This window comes from Chiloscyllium punctatum, chromosome 1 (assembly GCF_047496795.1).
Source record: "Chiloscyllium punctatum isolate Juve2018m chromosome 1, sChiPun1.3, whole genome shotgun sequence".
NCBI lineage: Eukaryota > Metazoa > Chordata > Chondrichthyes > Orectolobiformes > Hemiscylliidae > Chiloscyllium > Chiloscyllium punctatum.
In genome coordinates this window covers 75,617,406-75,636,930 of record NC_092739.1, presented here as the reverse complement: position 1 = coordinate 75,636,930, position 19,525 = coordinate 75,617,406, and the positions used below count along the sequence as shown (strand labels likewise).

At 39.9% G+C, this 19,525-nt stretch overlaps 1 protein-coding gene across 4 annotated transcripts in view; it reads left to right on the top strand.

Moving 5' to 3' along the window:
• fryl (furry homolog, like) overlaps positions 1–19,525 on the top strand; it is a 467,472-nt gene that overhangs the window by 13,699 nt on the left and 434,248 nt on the right. Inside the window, exon 2 of one of the 4 annotated variants that reach the window (XM_072569030.1) lies at positions 2,066–2,156. The exons of the other annotated variants lie outside the window; for them this stretch is intronic. The gene's annotated coding sequence lies outside the window, so the exon portion shown is untranslated. The remainder of the gene's footprint in view (positions 1–2,065; positions 2,157–19,525) is intronic. 4 annotated transcript variants of the gene reach the window in all.

Sequence of the window (19,525 nt, the reverse complement as noted above, 5' to 3'; positions counted from 1 at the left end):
CCTTGTAAATCTTCTCTGAACCCTTTCAAGTTTCACAACATTCTTCCAATAGGAGGGAGACCAGAATTGTACATAGTATTCCAAAAGTGGCCTAACCAATGTCCTGTGCAGCAACATGACCTCCCTACTCCTGTACTGAATGCACTGACCAATAAAGGCAAGCATACCAAACACCATCTTCACCACCCTGTCGTACCTACGACTCCACTTTCAAGGAACTATGACCTGTATTCTAAGGGTTCTTTGTTCAACAACACTCCCCAGGACCTTACTGTTAAGTGTGTAAGTCATGTTCTGATTTGCCTTTCTAAAATGCAACAACTCACATTTGTCTAAATTAAACTCCATCTGCTACTCTTGATCCATTGGCTCATCTGATGAAGACCCTATTGTACTCTGAAGTAACCTTCTTTGCTGTCCACCACACCTTACCTCAGGCAACTGACTGACTGTGTGGAGTTTGCATGTTCTCCCCGTGTCTGCGTGGGTTTCCTCCGGGTGCTCCGTTTTCCTCCCAAAGTCCAAAGATGTGCAGGTCAGGTGAATTGGCTATGCTAAATTGCCCGTAGTGTTAGGTAAGGGGTAAATGTAGGGGTATGGGTGGGTTGCACTTTGGCGGGTCGGTGTGGACTTGTTGGGCTGAAGGGCCTGTTTCCACACTGTAGTGTAATGTAATCTAAACCTCCAATTTTGGTGTCATATGCAAACTTACTTACCAAAGCTCCTATGTTCACATGCAAATCATTTACACAAACAGTGGATCCACCACTGATCCTCTTTGCACTCCGCTGGTTCTCAGTCTGAAAAGCCACCCTGCATCACCACCCTTTGTCTTCTACCATCAAGCCAGTTCTATCCAAGTAACTAGTTCTCCCTCTCTTCCATGTGATTTAATCTTGCTAACCCTCCACCACCACCCTCCGTCTTCTACCTTTGAGCCAGTTCTGTATCCAAATGGCTAGTTGTCCCTGTATTCCATGAGACCTAACCTTGCTCACCAGTCTCCCATGGGGAACCTTGTCGAACACCTTACTGAAGTTCATATAGATCACATCTAATGCTCTGTCCTCATCAATTCGTTACTACTTCAAAAAACTCAATCAAGTTTGTGAGAAATGATTTCTCATGCATAAAGCCATGCTGACTATCCCTAATCAGTCCTTGTCTTTCCAAATACATGTAAATCCTGTCCCTCCAAATTCCCTCCAACAACTTGCCTCTCATTGCTGTTAGGCTCCACGGTCTATAGCTCCTTTGCTTTTCCTTAGCAACCTTCCTAAATAGTTCTGCTCCTCAGTCTTATAGTCTTATGCTGTTGGAAGCATGAACAATAAATACTGTGTCACATTGTAATGGTTTGAAATGTCACCTTGCAAGAGCATTAACTGGAAATTAATATCTCGTTGTTACTTGGAAAACTCAGGATTTACTGTTCTGAATCTATACAGAGGTTGCAACATGGAAGCATGCTCTGTTCAACCACTGTCAGTATTTACTTTCCATGCAAGCAAATGGTTTCATTTTCATTTACTTAATTTGTTTCCATATCTTTTAGTTCCCTTCCCTTTGTTTATGGTATAGAGTCATAGAGATGTACAACATGGTCCAATTCCTTCATACTGACCAGATATTTACTTAGTCTAGTCCCATTTGCCAGCACTTGGCCCATATTCTTCTAAACCCTTACTATTCATATACCCATGCAGATGCCTTTTAAATATTATGTAACTTATGTAATCTTGAATGCAGAAATGGTTTTGCCTCAACTAGGAACCATAGAAGTGAATTCCATAGAACCATGTCTCTCTGAATGAGGCAGTGTTACTTGCAATGTATTCTAAATCTTGTTTTGATACATCAATTATTAGACGTAATCAGCTTCGATCAAAGTTGCTGTATCATTTCATAATTACTATGTGTTTTATTCCATAAAAGAGCCACAATTATAAGTCTGTACGGTTTAAAGTTGAGACTATTTTCAAACCATAACCATGTTTAGATCAATGATATACTCATTCCCTTATGTTGGTTAAGTGATATATACCAAATTTCTAAATATATACAGCAAACCTGATAATTGCTCGGAACCCAAGTTGGACCAGGAATATGCTGGTTGATCAAATATTCTGGAGAATCAAGAGATCCATGTAATCAAGGTACGAACATATACTACAGTAATAGAAACATAATGCAGGGGAATGCACATCACTGTTATACTTTAATTACAGAACAAATCACTTAAATAATATTGCAACTTTGCCAAAATAAAACTTACCGGCAAAGAGCCTTCTCACTTGTGCCCTTAACCGATTACGTGATAATACAGTAAACCTTACGGTATTTGAAGTATATCACTTTTGCCAGTTTATCAAGATGGCCGGTTCATAAGGTGCCAGTTAAAACATTTGCTCTAATTTAAAAATACATTTCTTTGGGAAAATCAATTTAATCTAATTTATTACAGTCTTGAAGTTCCAGCAAAGGTGCTGGAGTGGGAGCTGTGACTATGCTGCTCCTTTATTAAGGTTATGTTGTCTTTGTTTTTTTTTCAGAGGGGTCATAAATGCAAAAACTCTGGGAAGTCGAGATGGATGGGGGTTAGGGCCAATTTGATTATCGCTAACAGATATTATCTCCGACAAAAGGCTTTCACATTTTATAAAATACACCTGTCTTATGAAAGGGTAGTGGCCAGTTCTCTGAGCTCAGTTTTTCTCTGGTTTGGTTTGCGTTTTAACAATCTGGCTGTTCAAAGAAAGCAGTTAGTCAGATTTTGAGGCCGCTGATCAAAGATCAGGAGTACGCTAGAACTCTGGGAATCTAGGGATGTGATTGCTGGGCCTCTTACTGAGATATTTATATTATCAGTAGTCACAGGTGAGGTGCCGGAAGACTGGAGGTTGGCTAACGTGGTGCCAATGTTTAGGAAGGGTGGTAAGGACAATCTAGGGAACTGTAGACCAGTAAGCCTGACGTCAGTGGTGGGCAAGTTGTTGGATGGAATCCTGAGGGACAGGATGTACATGTATTTGGAAAGGCAAGGACTGATGAGGGATAGTCAACATGGCTTTATGCATGGGAAATCATGTCTCACAAACTTGATTGAGTTTTTTGAAGAAGTATCAAAGAAGATTGATGAGTTTGGAGTGGTAGACGTGATCTATATGAACTTCAGTAAGGCGTTCGACAAAGTTCCCCATGGGAGACTGATTAGCAAGCTTAGACCTCTCAGAATACAGGGAGAACTTGCCATTTGGACATAGAACTGGCTCAAAGATAGAAGACAGAGGATGGTGGTGGAGGGTTGTTTTTAAGATTGGAGGCCTGTGACCGGTGAAGTGCATAAGGATCAGTGCTAGGTCCACTACTTTTCATCATTATACATAAATAATTTGGATGTGAGCATAAGAGGTATAGTTAGTAAGTTTGCAGATGACACCAAAATTGGAGGTGTAGTGGACAGTGAGGAAGGTACCTCAGATTACAACAGGATCTTGATCAGATGGACCAATGGACTGAGAAGTGGCAGATGGAGTTTAATTTAGATAAATGTGAGGTGCTGCATTTTGGGAAAGCAATATTTTAGCTGAACTTAAATACTTAATGGTAAGGTCCTAGGGAGTGTTGCTGAACAAAGAGACCTTGGAGTGTAGGTTCATAGCTCCTTGAAAGTGGGGTCGCAGGTAGATAGGATAGTGAAGAAGGCATTTGGTATGCTTTCCTTTATTGGCCAGAGTATTGAGTACAGGAGTTGGGAGATCATGTTGCAGCTGTACAGGACATTGGTTAGGCCACCGTTGGAATATTGTGTGCAATTCTGGTCTCCTTTGTATCGGAAAGAAGTTGTGAAACTTGAAAGGGTTCAGAAAAGATTTACAAGGATGTTGCCAGGGTTGGATGATTTGAGCAATAGGGAGAGGTTGAATAGCTGGGGCTGTTTTCCCTGGAGCATTGGATGCTGAGGGGTGACTTTATAGAGGTTTACAAAATTATGAGGGGCATGGATAGGATAAATAGACAAAGTCCTTTCCCTGGAGTTGGGGAGTCCAGAACTAGAGGGCATCGGTATAGGGTGAGAGGGAAAAGATGTAAAAGAGACCTAAGGGCAACATTTTCACACAGTGTGATACGTGTATGGAATGAACTGCCAGAGGAAGTGGTGAAGGCTGGTTCAATTGCAACATTTTAAGAGGCATTTGGATGGGTATATGAATAGGAAGGGTTTGGAGGGATATGGGCCGGGTGCTGGCAGGTGGGACTAGATTGGGTTTGGGTATCTTCTCAGCATAGATCCATGCTGTACATCTCTATGACTCTGAATAGCTACATGGAAGAAGATGTTCCATGCTGAATCTCTAATCTCTCAGTCTCGCTCTCTCCTGTAAGACCCTGTGCTTGATTTTACCTTTTTTGCCAAGAGGTGTTTATGGAAATTGTTGCAGGAATTTGAAACAGCATCATTAAATTGGGATAGTCTAGTTTTCGGATAGGTTAACTTCTTCTATATTCTGTTCTCTTTTGTTTGTGTTGTATTTGATAATCTTGCAAATAAGTTCTGTTTTGTTTAGAACTAAGTGGGTGGGCTAGCTGCATCACTCCTGGAATATCCACACTACACCTGCTTAAAACAGCTAGCAAAGTTAGGGTCCAGGCTACTTTCTTGAAATAGTTTGAGTGAGTCTGGCCTGATCTGTAACAGAGAACACTGCACTATATAGCCATCTCTCAATGTTTTACACAGCTCTGCAACAAAAAAGGACCACTGCAAAAACAAAAGTAAATTTGGCTATTGTCTTTGATTCTGTTTTACAAAATGTGAAATTTATGATGACGGAAAATTTTAGTCCAGCAGAATAGCAAACTTCTGAATGGTATCTGTAGTAAACTGAATTTCCACGTGGTAACTCCAGATTAGCTGAACTTGACCAAGCTTGTCATTTGATTGCCAATCAGAGTGAGGCTAGACTGGAGAGGAGTACAAAATCAGTGTTTCATAAACTGTCATTGACGTTAACATCCTCGTGTGTAAAGATATTTAAAGCCTTCAATTATGACTAAATCTTTGAGAAATTTAAAATGCTGTCAATCGGAGAGAATGTGAAGTTAACACATTGAGTGGAGAATTGGTGTGAAATAGAAAGTGGGCATTGCAAATCATTGGGAGTTGCAAGGCAGTGGGAGATTCCATTGGTGAGGTTGTCCAACATTACGACACAAAGTGAACTGTTCAATAAGCAAACATTTTCTCTAGCAAGGAACAGGATGAGAATGGCACCATATCCCATAGTTGAAGAAGCTCTGCTAATGTGGTCCAAGGCAGCCTTAGCAGAGAGTATGCCTATGTCTGATCCAATCCTTCAGTAAAGGGTACTTGGCCTGGCAAAGAATCTAGGCCACACAGAAGTTGCTTGTAGCAATGTACCCTACGTACACTACAAACTTTTATCTTCCACAGCCTTTGTGGCAACTTCTCAAATGCCTTTCTGCATTTTGTAGTGCCACATGATATGGTAGAGAGTATCTTTAATATGAATATTGGAATTTAGCTTCAGAAGGACTATATATAGTCATTCCTACCTTTACTATGCTTCTCAGCTATATCTGAAACCAGGACATATTCTCTACTTATCCCATTTGCCAATATTTTGGCTTTAATTAGTGTAATTATACATTGATAAAATATGAATAGGGGATTAGGGGATTTTGACTACTCCAATATCTTTTGGAATAATCATAGTATAAAGGGTTTGGATGGGACAGATTTGAGTAAGGCAGATTTTATTAAAATAAGGCAGGATAAAATATTTTATTAAAATAGACTGGGAAAAGCTACTTGAGGGTAAATCTACAGCAGAACAGTCAGAGTCATTCATAAAGTTACTGGGTGGGAGTACAGGCCCAACCTGTTACCTTTCGGGAGAAATGTAGGAGCAACGAGCCCGGTGAACCATGCATGTCTAGGAATATTCCCAGTGATGGAGAGTAGGAGGATTCCTGAGTATCCGGCAGTCCATTTTGTCTCCTTTCTTGAAGATTGTGGTGATTGCAGCATCCCTGAGATTGGCAGGGATTTCTTCTTCTTTGTACTAGATTTCCAGAAACAGTTGGACATGATTAAGCTCTGCTCTTCTGTAAATCTCTCCTGGAATCCTGTCTGCTTTTCCCACTCTTCACATGTGTAATAGAGGCATCACCTTCGGCCACAGTCGATGGGAATTTAAGATCATCTTTGGGAAGTTGGGGGATTTCCTTAGATATGTCCTCATCAATGATTGTCTCATGTTTTAGGTGTTCTTTAAAGTGTTCCCTCCATTGGAGATTGATGTTTTCTCTGTCACGTTACGTGCCATCCTTACTGTACACCAATTTGAGACCAAGGATATTGGGTCTGTATGTTACCTTGGTGACACTGAAGAAACTCCAGATGTGGTGCGTGGCAGCAAGGGATTGCAGCTCCTTCGCTTTCTCAATCCACCATTGGTTCTTGATTCTCTCGTTGTTCTTTAACTCTGCTGTTTGAGTTCTCTTCACCTCACTGGCGATATTGTTTTGCAAGACATGGAGAACTTTCCTCTTCCTGTGGGTAAGGTCTTGAATGATATGACTATTCTCTTCAAACAAATCTTTTATTGTTTCCTGGCCTTGTAACCAATTTTTTCTTCACATTGAGATGAGGATGTCTTCATCTCCTTTTAGATTCCCGCTACTTGAATAAAATTACTACTTTTTGGAAATTTTGATGAAGACTTTGTATATTTACTGGTCTGCTTGGCTCTTCAAACCACTCAACGTTGAACATTTTTCTGAAATGTTTATTTGTCTTCAGCCGCTTCTGGTAGCGTGATGGACGTTGAGGAACAGATGAGCCAGTGGCCTGTCCAGCAATCCATCTGCAATGGTCATTGCTTTGGTACTGAAGACATCCTATAGGTCTTGGAATCGAATGATGATATAATTGATTATGTACCAGTGTTTTGATTGTGGATGTGAATTAATGTTTTTGGCAAAATAGTGTGTTGGTGATGCACAATTGGAGTTGCATACAATTAGTGAGCAGGAAAATCCTTTCCAGTGGTTCCTTTCCAGAGTCAGGCACCCTTTCTAACCCTGGCTTTCAAGTCTCCAAGGAGATTAATTTTATATTTCCTGGAGATGTTGGTGAGTTGGTGTCTCGGATGGAGTAAAAGCTGCCCTGGTCTCATCTGTGGCATCAAGGATTGGAGCATAGGCAATCACGACTATTGCAAGTTGTAGATGGAGAGTCATGAGGTGATTGATAATGCCAATAGGGAACTGGGAGAGTCAGTTGGCAAGTGCGCTCTTGATAGTGAATCCAATTCCATGCATCCTGGGTGGATCCTTGGATTTTTTGCTTGAGAAGAAGGTGCAACCACCACCTCCTTCCCTCAGCTGCCTGTTGCCTGCTTTTCAAGTCTCCTGCAGGCCAATGAAATCAGTGTTGAAGTGCCTTAGATTCACAGGTAACAAAGACAGTCCTTTGTTCGGGATAATTGTTTGTGTGTTGTCCATGGGGTTTGTATATTCCAGTTTCCAAGATTGGTTTTCAGAATGCAGGGAGATGAGCCCACTGGATGTGGTTTTCCAGCCAGGTTGGCAATGAAGCACACTATTTTTAGAGCACCTTTACTCTCCCCTTCCTCATGTAGCATGTGCAGAGTGAGGCCTGCTTAGTTATGGAGAAAGCTGCTGAACCACACTCCTGTTCCTCTTCTAAGAGCAAATCAACTGAGCCAACTCCACCCCTCTACATGCAATCTGAAGCTCGGGACTTTGAGACCTCTGTCACTTCTTGTCGATTGCCACAGAGCTTGTGTTGTGTTTGTGGGTTGTAAATTCCTCAAGGTAGACATCTTGTGTCAGATATCTTTGAAAGAGGGAGTGCTGTTGCACATCAGACACATGGTCTTCGACAGAAGCTAGATCCAGTTCCAGTGGCAAGGAAACCTTACTGACTGGGGATCTCCCTGCTGTTGGAACAAATGATGTATGAGTATCTTCTGTCTGGATTGCCATTTGAGTACTTGCTTTGGATTGACTTTGTCTGTCTGGTTCCTCCCCTCCATGGGTGGTTCTGAAGCCAGGAGTTGAGAACTCCTGATGGCATCACTGTCAGAATCAGTGGAACACAAACAATATTAGTGGATGATCTATCAGTATGAATGTGAAAGTTAAACTTTGATCAGCTGCAAATTGATGTTTCAAGCAATTTCAAATGTCCGTAAATTCATAATCATCTTTTATACTTTGAGCACTCCTGAAGAGACAATAGAGATAACATGGAGGGGAATTAGCAGCTGCAAGCTAAAAATTTCTAACAATTAGAATTAATTTTAGAATCTATCTCAACCACTTCCTGAAAGTGAGTAGCTAAACAACAGTCATAAAAGAATAATGCTAAGATGTTGGCTACACATTATGGCCTGCAAAAGTTCCTATAAATTTATCAAACAAAAGCATGGCTAAAGTAAACATAGGTCCTTTAGAGGGTGAGAAGGGGGATTTAGTAATTGGATATGAGGAAATGGCCGAGGCATTGAATTATATTTTGTCGGTCTTCACAGTGGAGGACGCTAACAACATGCCCACAATTGACAAAAGATGAAGGTAGGTGAGGACCTGGAAACTATCATTATCATGAGAGGTAGTGTTGGGTAAGCTCATGGAGCTAAGGGTAGATAAGTCTCCTGGCCCAGATGGAATGCATGCCATGGCACTAAAAGAGATGGCAGGAGAAATAGCAAATGCATGTGTGGTAATTTTCCAAAATTCACTGGGCTCTGGGCCAGTTCCAGCAGATTGGAAAGCATCCAATGTGACACCACAGATTAAAAAGGGAGGGAGACAAAAGATGAAGAATTTTAGACCGGTTAGCTTAATTTCTGTGGTGGAGAAAATGCTTGAGTCTCTTATCAAGGAAGAAACAGCAAGGCATCTAGATAGAAATTGTCCCTTTGGGCAGATACAACATGAGTTCATGAAGGGCAGGTCAAGCTTAACTAATCTTTTGGAATTCTATGAAGACATTATGAACTTGGAAAACGGGGACTCAATAGATGTAGTGTATATAGACTTCCAAAAAGCATTCAACAAGGTGCCACACAGAAGGCTGCTGGTTAAGATAAAGATACAAGGCGTGATGGGCAATATATTAACATAAATAGAGGATTGGTTAACCAACAGGAAGCCAAGTGTGGGAGTAAAGGAGTGGTATTCTGGTTGACAATCAGTGACAAGTGGTATGCCTCAGGCATCTGTGTTGGGACTGCAATTATTCACAATTTACATAAATGATTGAGAATTGGGGACTACATGTAGTGTGGATGACACTAAGTTGAGTGGTAGAGCAAAGTGTGCAAAGGACTGTGAAACATTGCAAAGGGACTAGATAGTTTTAACTTAGTGAGCGAAGGTCTGGCAGATGGGGTGCAATGTTAATAAATGTGAAACCTTTTGGACTATAACCTGGTGTGTGATTTTTAAATGAATGTGAAGTCATCCGTTTTGGTAGGAATAACAGGGAAAAGGACTATTAATTGAATGGTAAGAATTTTGCAGCATGCCGCTGTGTCGAGGACCTGGGTGTCCTTGTGTATGAATCACAGGAGGTTGGTCTGCAGGTGCCACAGGTTTACGAAGGCAAATAGAATTTTGTCCTTCATTGCTTAAGGGATTACATTTTTAAAAACTGGTTTTTGCAGATGTATAGGGTGCTGATGAGGCCAGACCTGGAATACTGCATGCATACTTGGTCTCCTTACTTGAGAAAGGATGTACAAGTGCTAGAAGAGGTGCAGAGAAGGTTCACCAGATTGATTCTGGAGTTGAGGGGGTTGGCTTATGAGGAGAGACTGAGTAGACTGGGATTATAGTTTTTGGAATTTTGAAGAATGAGGTGGGGATCTTAGAAATATTATAAAATTATGAAGGGGATAGATAAGATAGAAGTAGAGAGGATGTTTCCACTGGCAGGAGAAATGAGGACAAGGGGGCATTGCTTCAAAATTAGGGGGAAGCAGATTTAGGATTGAATTGAGAAAGAACTTCTTCACCGAGAGGTTTGTGAATCTATGGAATTCCTTGCCCAGAAAAGTGGTTGAGGTTTCCTCAGTAAATGTTTTTAAAGTTAAGATACAAATTTTGTGAACAGTAAAGGAATTAAGGTTTATGGAGAGTGGATGGGTAAGTGGAGCTGAGTCTACCAAAAGATCAGCCATGATCTTACTGAATGCTGGAGCAGGCCCAAAGGGCCAGATGGTTGACCCTTGCTCCTACTTATGTTATTATTAAGCATTTACAATATTGGGCATAATTGTTTGTCACTGGATTTGGGGGGGATTTCTTAAGAGAGGTTCAGATTGGTAAGTATTACTTTTTGGATAATTGCAGTTTGACTACCCCATCTATTCAAGAACCACAAATATAGGTTGTCTTGATGTCACTGGAAATATTGACACAGTTTAATGACACATGACTCTGCAAATCCTCTGAGGTCTGAAGCAACAAAAAAAATTTATGGTGAATAGTTTAAATATAATAATAACATAATGCCAGGACTAAAGCTAAGCTGTTCTTCAATATCTGTGCCCTTCTCTTTTGTGCAGTGACTACCTCATCAGATTCCCTCGTGCACCATTTTTGTCTTTGATTTTTGATACATACTTCTGGTAATGAGTTATTTGTTCATTCAGGCTCTGGCTTAGTGTTGGCATGAATCTGCTAGAAGATGCAAAGACTTATTAGGTGGGCAACTAATTTTTAATGAAAACAATGGGATTTACGGTCACCATATCAGAGCTAATTTTGCATGAACATCTTGCATGTTAAACCTTTTACAAAATGGTGGATGATGTACTTTATGTTTAGACAATTACTGTGATACCTAATCAAAACTATTATAGTTGTTGTCGGACTTGGCTGAATATTATGATTTAAGTATTTTGTGTGTGGAGCAAGCTTATAAGCACATAAAAATTTGGACTCCAAGCCTGACATAATGTTCCCTTTTCTGTCTCCACTTTCAGCATGACTGAGACCAAAGGAAATTATCATAGACTAGCATACTGACATTTTAATAGATAGTATCTGGTATTAGCGTGACATTTTGCTATACTGTGTGTATGTTTTTGGTACTGGGTTTGTATTTGCATTAGCTAATTGCTTTAAATATTGTAAAATGTATAAACTTGGGGATGTTAATTTCAATTGGTACTTGGCAACAGATATTTCTAAATTTTGACCGTGTGTTAGGGAGCAATCCAAGTGATGGTATGAAACAGAAATGTAGTTGTTGTAAGGGACAGTACAGTGAGAAAGATGAGCACTGTTCTCTACATTCAAGAGAGTTCTTTTGACAGCTTGATAGCAGGGTTAATAATGTCTCCTGGGGCCTTCAGAAAAATTTTGAGCAGGAAGGGAGGGACCTGTTGTCATTTGATACTTTAATCCAGAGACATTGATGTCACCAAGAAAGAGGTCCTTTTGAATGAATGAATGAATAAATGAATGAATGGCAAGAAGGCTAATTTAAAATACCAGAGTAACGAAGGTAATAATAGCTGGATTACTGAGTCACAAGCAACTTGGAATTGGGCAAATAAAATCAGAGTTGAATGTATTGTTCGAAGATTGGATTAGGAAAATGGGTTTTGATTCATAGAGCTTTGGCACAGTATCAGGGAAAGAGACATTTGACAGTCATATCAGACTGAATATTAACTTAGTTTACCTCTCCACAGATATTGTCAGATCTGCTGAGGATTTCCAACACTTTGTTTTTATTTTATATTATAAATTATACATGAATGTCTGGGGATAGTAGTTGACCATTTAGTTTCTTGAGCCTGCTCCGTCATTTAAAAAATCGTGCTTATCTGATTGTTACTGCAACTCCACATTATACATTGCTGATAACATTTTGACTTCTTGCCTCATGACATCTCTGTCATTAAAAAAAAATTCAAAGATTCCTCTTCCAATGCCTTTTGAGGAAGAGTTCTAAGGAGTCTGAGTGAAAACAAATCACCTCATTGCCTTAAATGGACAACCCCTAAGCCAGCCTACTGAACCTTTCCTCAAAATATTCCACATATTCCTGGGATTGGTCTGGTAAACATTTTCTGAACTGTTAAAACAATGACATCCTTAAATAACAAGACCAGCCCTGTAGATGGTAGTCCAGATATGGTCTTAACAATGCTCTATATAAATAACATTCTATTAGCTCTTTCAATTGCCGTACCTGATACTGACTTCTTGCAATTCATTGCGTAGGACATCCTGATCCCTCTACATCTTGGAGCTCTGTAATTTTTCACCATTTGGATGACTTATTTTCTCATTCTTCCTGCCAAAATGGACAATTTCACATTTTTCTTAAACTTTCCTCTATTTGCCAGATCTTTTACCTGCTCACTGAAACTATATATTTTTGTAGCTTCTTTATACTGTCTTCACAACTATCTTTGTTATCTATCTTAGAATCAACAGTAAATTTACTAACCATACCGTTACATTCAAATTGTAAAATAAAATGAGGCCTTAGCACTGATCCGTGTGGCAAGCCACTCATTGCATCTTGCCAACCAGAAAAAGAGCCATTTATACATTTGTTTCGCGTTAGCTAGCTAATCTTTTATCCATGCCAGTATGTTACCCCCTACAATTTGAGCTTTTTACTTTCAGCAATAATCTTTGTGTCTTCTGGAAATCTAAGTACATTATATTGATTGGTTACTTCCATTCACAACATTTACTTCCACGGGAACTTCAACAGATTTAGTGAAATATGATTTCCCTTTCTGCCTCATTGCTTTGAACGTTTCTACATGCATCGCTGTAAAGTCTTTCAAAATAGTTGCTCACAACTTCTCTCTGAAAGAATGAAGTTAACTGGTTTGCAGTTTTCTTTGCTTCTGTTTTCTTCCCTTTTTGACATTCATTATTTTCCAATTGGGGGGAAAATACCCAAAATCAGGGAATTTGAGAGAATTAAAATCAACATGTCAATGATCTCACTAGCCACTTCTTTGAAGGTCTTAGGATGAAAATAATTTTGGATCTGAGGTATTGTAATTTTCTTGAATTCTACCTTTCTTCCCTTTCATCTCCTGATTTTTAATTATTTCTGGGATGCTACCAGTTTCCTATATAGTGAAGAATTCATCTGTGATCTCCTTATTTTTCATAATTTTTCTATCGGAGCAATACTCACTTTAACATGTCTTAAAACATTCATTAAAACCTCTTAGCTTACCAGAAATATAAAAATATATACTTTCTCGTAATCTAATTTTTATTCACCTTTTTTAGCCTTTTTTAAAGTTTTGTGCCATCTTTTGACCTACCAGCCATTTTTGCATGATCGTATGCTTTTCAAAAAAAAACTTTGATGCTATTTTGTGTTTTCATGAATGTTCCTTAAAGGTCTGAAGGGAGGGAATGGGGGGATAAGTCATGTGACAGTGTAGAAAGGATTAGAATGCATGAATGCAGTGTATGAAACAAGGTAAATGAGTTTGTAAAGCAGATAGGATGTTAGAACGAAGAAAATTTACAGCACAGGAACAAGCCCTTCGGCCCTCCAAGCCTGAGCCAATCCAAATCCACTGTCTAAACCTATCGCCCGATTCCTAAGCATCTGTATCCCTCTGCTCCCCACCTACTCGTGCATCTGTCCAGATGCACCTTAAATGAATCTATTGTGCCTGCCTCTACTACTTCTGCTGGCAATGCATTCCAGGCACCCACCACCCTCTGTATAAAGTGTTTTCCACGTGTATCCACCTTAAACTTTTCACCCATCACCTTGAACACATGATCTCTTGTTATTGAATCCCTCACCCTGGGAAAAAGCTTATCTCTATCCACCCTGTCTATACCCTTCATGATTTTGTAAACCTCAATCAGATTCCCCCCTCAATCTCCTTTTTTTCTAATGAAAACAATCCTAACCTACTCAACCTCTCTTCATAGCTAGCAGCTTCCTCATAAACCTTCTCTGCACCCTTTCCATCCTTTTGGTAATGTGGTGACCAGAACTGTACACAATATTCTAAATACGGCCGAACCAAAGTCTTGTACAATTTTAACATGAGCTGCCAGCTCTTATACTCAATACCCCGTCCAATGAAGGTAAGTCATACCATATGCCACCTTGACCACTCTATCCTGTGTAGCCACTTTCAGGGTACAGTGGATGTCCACTCCCAGATCGCTCTGCTCATCAATTTTTCCCAAGGCTCTTCTGTTTACACTATAGTTTGTTCTAGAATTAGACCTCCCAAAATGCATCACCTCACATTTGCCTGGGTTGAACTCTATCTGTCACTTCTCTGCCCAACTCTCCAGTCTAAATGTATTCTCCGACAGTGCCCTATGCTTTCTGATACACCACCAATCTTTGTGTCACCTGCAAACTTACTGATCAGACCAACAATGCCCTCATCCAGATCATTTATGTATATTACAAACAACAGTGGTCCCAACACTGACCCCTGTGGAACACCACTGGTCACCTTTCTCCATTTCGAGAAACTCCCTTCAACTACTGCTCTCTGTCTCCTGTTGCTCAACCAATTCTTTATCTACCTAGCTAGAACACCCTGCACACCATGTGACTTCATGTTCTGCATGGGGAGCCTTATCAAATGCCTTACTAAAGTCTATGTAAATGACATCTACGGCCCTTCCTTCATCTAATAACGTGGTCATTTCCTCAAAGAACTCTGGTAAGGCACGATCTCCTCCACACAAAACCATGTTGCCTCTCACTGATAAGCTCATTCATTTGCAGATATAAAGAGATTTTATCCCTCAGTACCTTCTCCACCAACTTTCCCACCACTGACATCAGGCTCACTGGTCTGTAGTTACCTGAAATATCTCTACTACCCTTCTTGTACAGGGAGACAACATGACAACCCTCCAGTCCTCTGGCACTTCACCACCTGTGTTTAAAGATGCTAAAAAGATAACTGTCAGGGCCCTAGCTATTTCCTCTCTCGCCTCCCTCAGCAACCTGGGATAGATCCCATCCGGTCCTGGGGATTTGTCCACCTTAATATCCTTTAGCCTACCCAACACATCTTCCCTCCTTTTGTCAATGTGATCCAGAGTAAACAAACTTCTATCTCTAATCTCAGCATTCATCATGCTTCTCTCCTCCGTGAACACTGACACAAAGTAATCATTGAGAATCTCGCCCATTTTCTCAGGTTTGACACACAACCTTCCTTCCTTATACTTTAGTGGACCAACCCTTTCTGTAGTTACCCTCTTGCTTCTTATGTTGTGGGTTTCACAGATGGCTGCAATGGCATCAAGGCTGTGCACTAAATATCCAGGTACTCATCCTATTGAAAGGGCAAGCAGATAGGCAGAGGGAACAGGGTTGCCTTGTTAGTAAAAAATGAAATTAAGTTGATAGCAAAAAGTGATATAGAGTCAGAAGGCACAGAATCTGTATGGGTAGGGTTGAGAAACTACATGTGAGAAAAGACTGATGGGAGTTGTGTACAGGCTTCCTAGCAGTAGTCAGAATATGAAAAAAATCTGGAGGTAATGTTTTTGCTATTACAGTAATCACAGATGACTTCAAAATGTAGGTGGACTGAGAGTATCAGCTTGGGAGTGAATCTCAAGAAAAGGAATTCATGAAATGTCCAAGAGCTGGCTAGTTTTGTACAGCTTGTGGTAGAGCCACTTAAGAAGCAATTCTGGATTTGGTATTGAGGCAGACTTGATGAAGGAGCTTAGTGGAAGGAGTCCCTAAGGGCAGTAACGATAATATTATAGAATGCAGTTTGAGAGGCACAAGATTAAATCAGATGTAATGATATTGTTATTGAGTAAAGATAATTACAAACACATGAGGCAGAAACTGGAAAGAGTTGATTGGAAGTGGAGCTGGGCAGGGAAGACAGTGAGTCAGCACTGGCAGGAGTTTCTGGGGGTAATTAGGCACAGCAGAAAGTCATCCCAAGGAAGAAGAAACATATTAAAGGGAGGATGAGGCAACCATGGCTGACCAGGAAGGTTGGGAATAGCACAAAAGCAAAAGGAAAAGCATATAATGTTGTGAAAATTAATGGAAAGCTAGAGTTAGGAAGCCTTTAAAAACTAACAGATAAGGAAAGAGAAGATGAAATATGAGTTTAACCTAGCTCATAATATGAAAAAAAGACTTTTTAGATATCTGCAAGGTAAGAGAGAGGCAAGAATGTACATTAGAATGATGTAAGATGAGGCTGGACAAGTAGTAAAGGGGAACAAAGAAATGGCAGAGGAACTGAATAGGTACTTTACATCAGTTTTCATGGTGGAAGACACCAGCAGCAGAACAGAACTCTGAGAGTCTGGGGGCAGAGCTGAATGTAGACCATCAATAAGGTGAAGCTGAAAAGTCTGAAGGTGAATAACTCACCTGGACCAGATGGATTACACCCCAGAGTTGTGAAGGAGGTAGCTGAGGAGATTATAGGGGCATTGGTGAAGATCTTTCAGAAATTACTGGAGTTAGGGAGAGTCCCAAAGGACTGGAAAATGGCTAATGTAACACCTATATTTAAGAAGGGAGGGAGGCAAAAAACAGGAAACTATAGGCTGGTTAGCCTGACTATATAGTAGGCAATTAAGAAAACAATGACCTATTAGCCGATATTGAAAGATGCTTGCAGTACAAGAGCAAGGCATTTGTCTTACAGTTGAATGAGACTTTTGGTGAGACAGGACCTGGAATATTCTGTGCAATTTTGATCTCTCTATTTGGGGAAGAGCATATTTTCATTGGAAGCAGTGCAGTAGATGTTCATTTGGTTGGCCCCTGGGAAGAGAAGATTCTCTTATGGTGGGAGGCTGAGTAAATTGGATTTGTATTCCCAGGAATTTAGAAGAAAGAGAGGTGCTCCCATTGAAATTACCAAGATTATGAATGGATTTGACAGGGTAGATACTGAGATGTTGATTCTTCTGTCAGGGGAATCAAAACAAGTGATTTTATAATAAGGGATTGATCACTTCGGACTGAGATTAGAATTATCTTTGCTCAAAGGTTGAGTCATTGTAATTCTCTATTCCAGAGATTTTAAGTGCACCATTATTGAATATACTTGAGACTGAGAGACATGTTTGTTTGCTCAGGATGTTGAGGGCTAAGTGGAGTTGATGCACAAAATCAAACATAGATTCTTTTATTTGATTTGACTGATGAACAAGCTGAAGACGTCTGTTGGTGAAATTGTCGATTGTGGACTGGTTTTTGAGAAATTATCATCAGAAGTCAAGAACATTGGCATCTGGTTACATTTACACTGTCCCAGTAGAACCCATAATATGTACAGGGAGTATGCAGACCTGACCACGGCTGATGCTATTGTGGGTGACCATCACAATCAACGAGTATTGATAGCAGAGGCTAAGCCCTTTTATTGTTATACAGTGGGTGTTCTTCACTTTGTTAACTGGACTCTTACAATGGATACTTTTCCCCCTGTTAGCTGACCTTGCCTACTCAATGCTTTCAATATTGTTAAATGGCTCTACGTAATGATTGATTTTCAACCATGTTAACCTATTAACCTTGCCTCCAGCACCCCATTGTTAACTGGAAGTTCTCATCTGATCGGAGTCACAATCAGCTGAATGTCTTGTTTCACGAAACTCAGAAACTAACTCGCTTTCCCTGCCTGCTTATACCTTATACACATTCCCACTGTCACTCAATGGTACCGTGATATGGGAGCTCGCTATCATACTGATGCTTATTTTATTCAGATTTTTAAAATAGAGGAAACTGCATCAAGCAGGTTCATAATTCCAAAGTCAAGTTCCCTCTCCCACAGACAATTCAGCATCAACAGCACAAACCATGTTTCAGAAGCAAGAGACCAAACACTCTATTCTAAAATGTATTGATCATTAAAAAACTGTATTACTGACAAAAAAAAATGTCACTTTGAATGGCAAAGTGCTGTTGGAGGGCTGTTTGCCCTTCTCTTGCTCTAATTTCTTGTATTTCATTTGCCACAAAAATTTGTTCATGTGATAGCAAGTTTCTTCTGAATTCCCTGTTTTGATTTCATGGTGACTATCCTTTATTGATTGCCTCTAGTTTCGGTCTTTGATATAAGTGGAAACGTTGGTCTTGCCTACTCTCTCAAATTTTACAGACCTCTATCAGTTGAAAAGAAAGGAGTTCCAGACTGTTGTTCCTTTTGTGAAATGTATGACCTTGTCATCTGGCATTCCTAGTCATTATGTACTGCTCTTTCAGCCAATTGATAAAATCCTTCAAGTATCGCTTCCTTCAAGTCTTTCAGAGTTCCAGAACCCACTGTTCTTTAAGCCCCCATCAACATTTATATCGCCTGTCCCCTGAGACACCCTCTCACCCTTCATTCCAAAGCTTTTCCTGAATTGAAATTTTAAGTTCAGGACATCAGCCTATTTCAGAACCCTGCCCCTTTGAGAGGTTGAGGATATTTTCAACTCAAAATTTTGAGATCGCTTCAAATCACAACTGAAAGATTTTAAGCATGTAGAGTTTGAACGATTTCTCAACATTGCGTATCTGTGTTGTTAGTAGAAATTTCTATTATATGTCAGAGCTCGATGATAGAAATGTTTGTACACTCATCCTGTATGGATTTCAAAGAGTTTTCACTTTTAGTGGTGACTTTTTTTAAAATTAGATTTAATGATCAAAGCATTATTTGAAGGGGCAATAACTGAAAAGAACTATTCTTATGAAAGTCATGAACTGTTTAGACAGATGATACTTGTAAGAATATACTTATATGCAAACTGAGACTGTTATTTCATTGGCTTGAAAATAAAGTGAAAGGTTTGAGGTCATTTCTGCTTTTTTAGATTGTTTACACTGGCAAATTCATTAACAGTACAAAAAAATAGGTATTTTCCCTTCCTTCATTCCTGGGACAGAATAGGAGCTTTGCACTTTCCAACTTCTGATTTCACGTCATTTAATGACTTGTATCACTACAACATTGTTGATGTAATACAATTGTCATGAGAGTGTTATCCAGTACATTTGACGTTTAGCAACAGGAGAAATGTTAGGGAAATGGTTAAAAGCATAGTCAAAGAGAAGACCAGGAGTGCAGAAAGGGTATGGACTGTTGGAGTGTATTCTATAGCTGTGGTCCAGGTAGCTCAAGGCCATTGACAATAGAGCAATTATAATCTGAATATTGCTGAAAAGAAATGCAACTCTAAAGTTTTCCTTTTGCATTCAATGGGACAAACACGAGTGCCAAATGTCAAACTATCGCAGCTTCTGTTACAGGAGAGAACGATACTGATTAGCTGATTTATTGCCATGGAGGAAGCAACGGGGAACTGTGGAGTCCCGAGTAATTCAGTCAAGACACAAGGCTTGAATACATTTTATTTTGTTTACTATGAATTAAAATCTAGGATGACCAGAGGCCAGAATGAAATTAGTGCAGATATTTCAACTGTGATAGAGCTTGAAGGAGGGTGTTGAGAT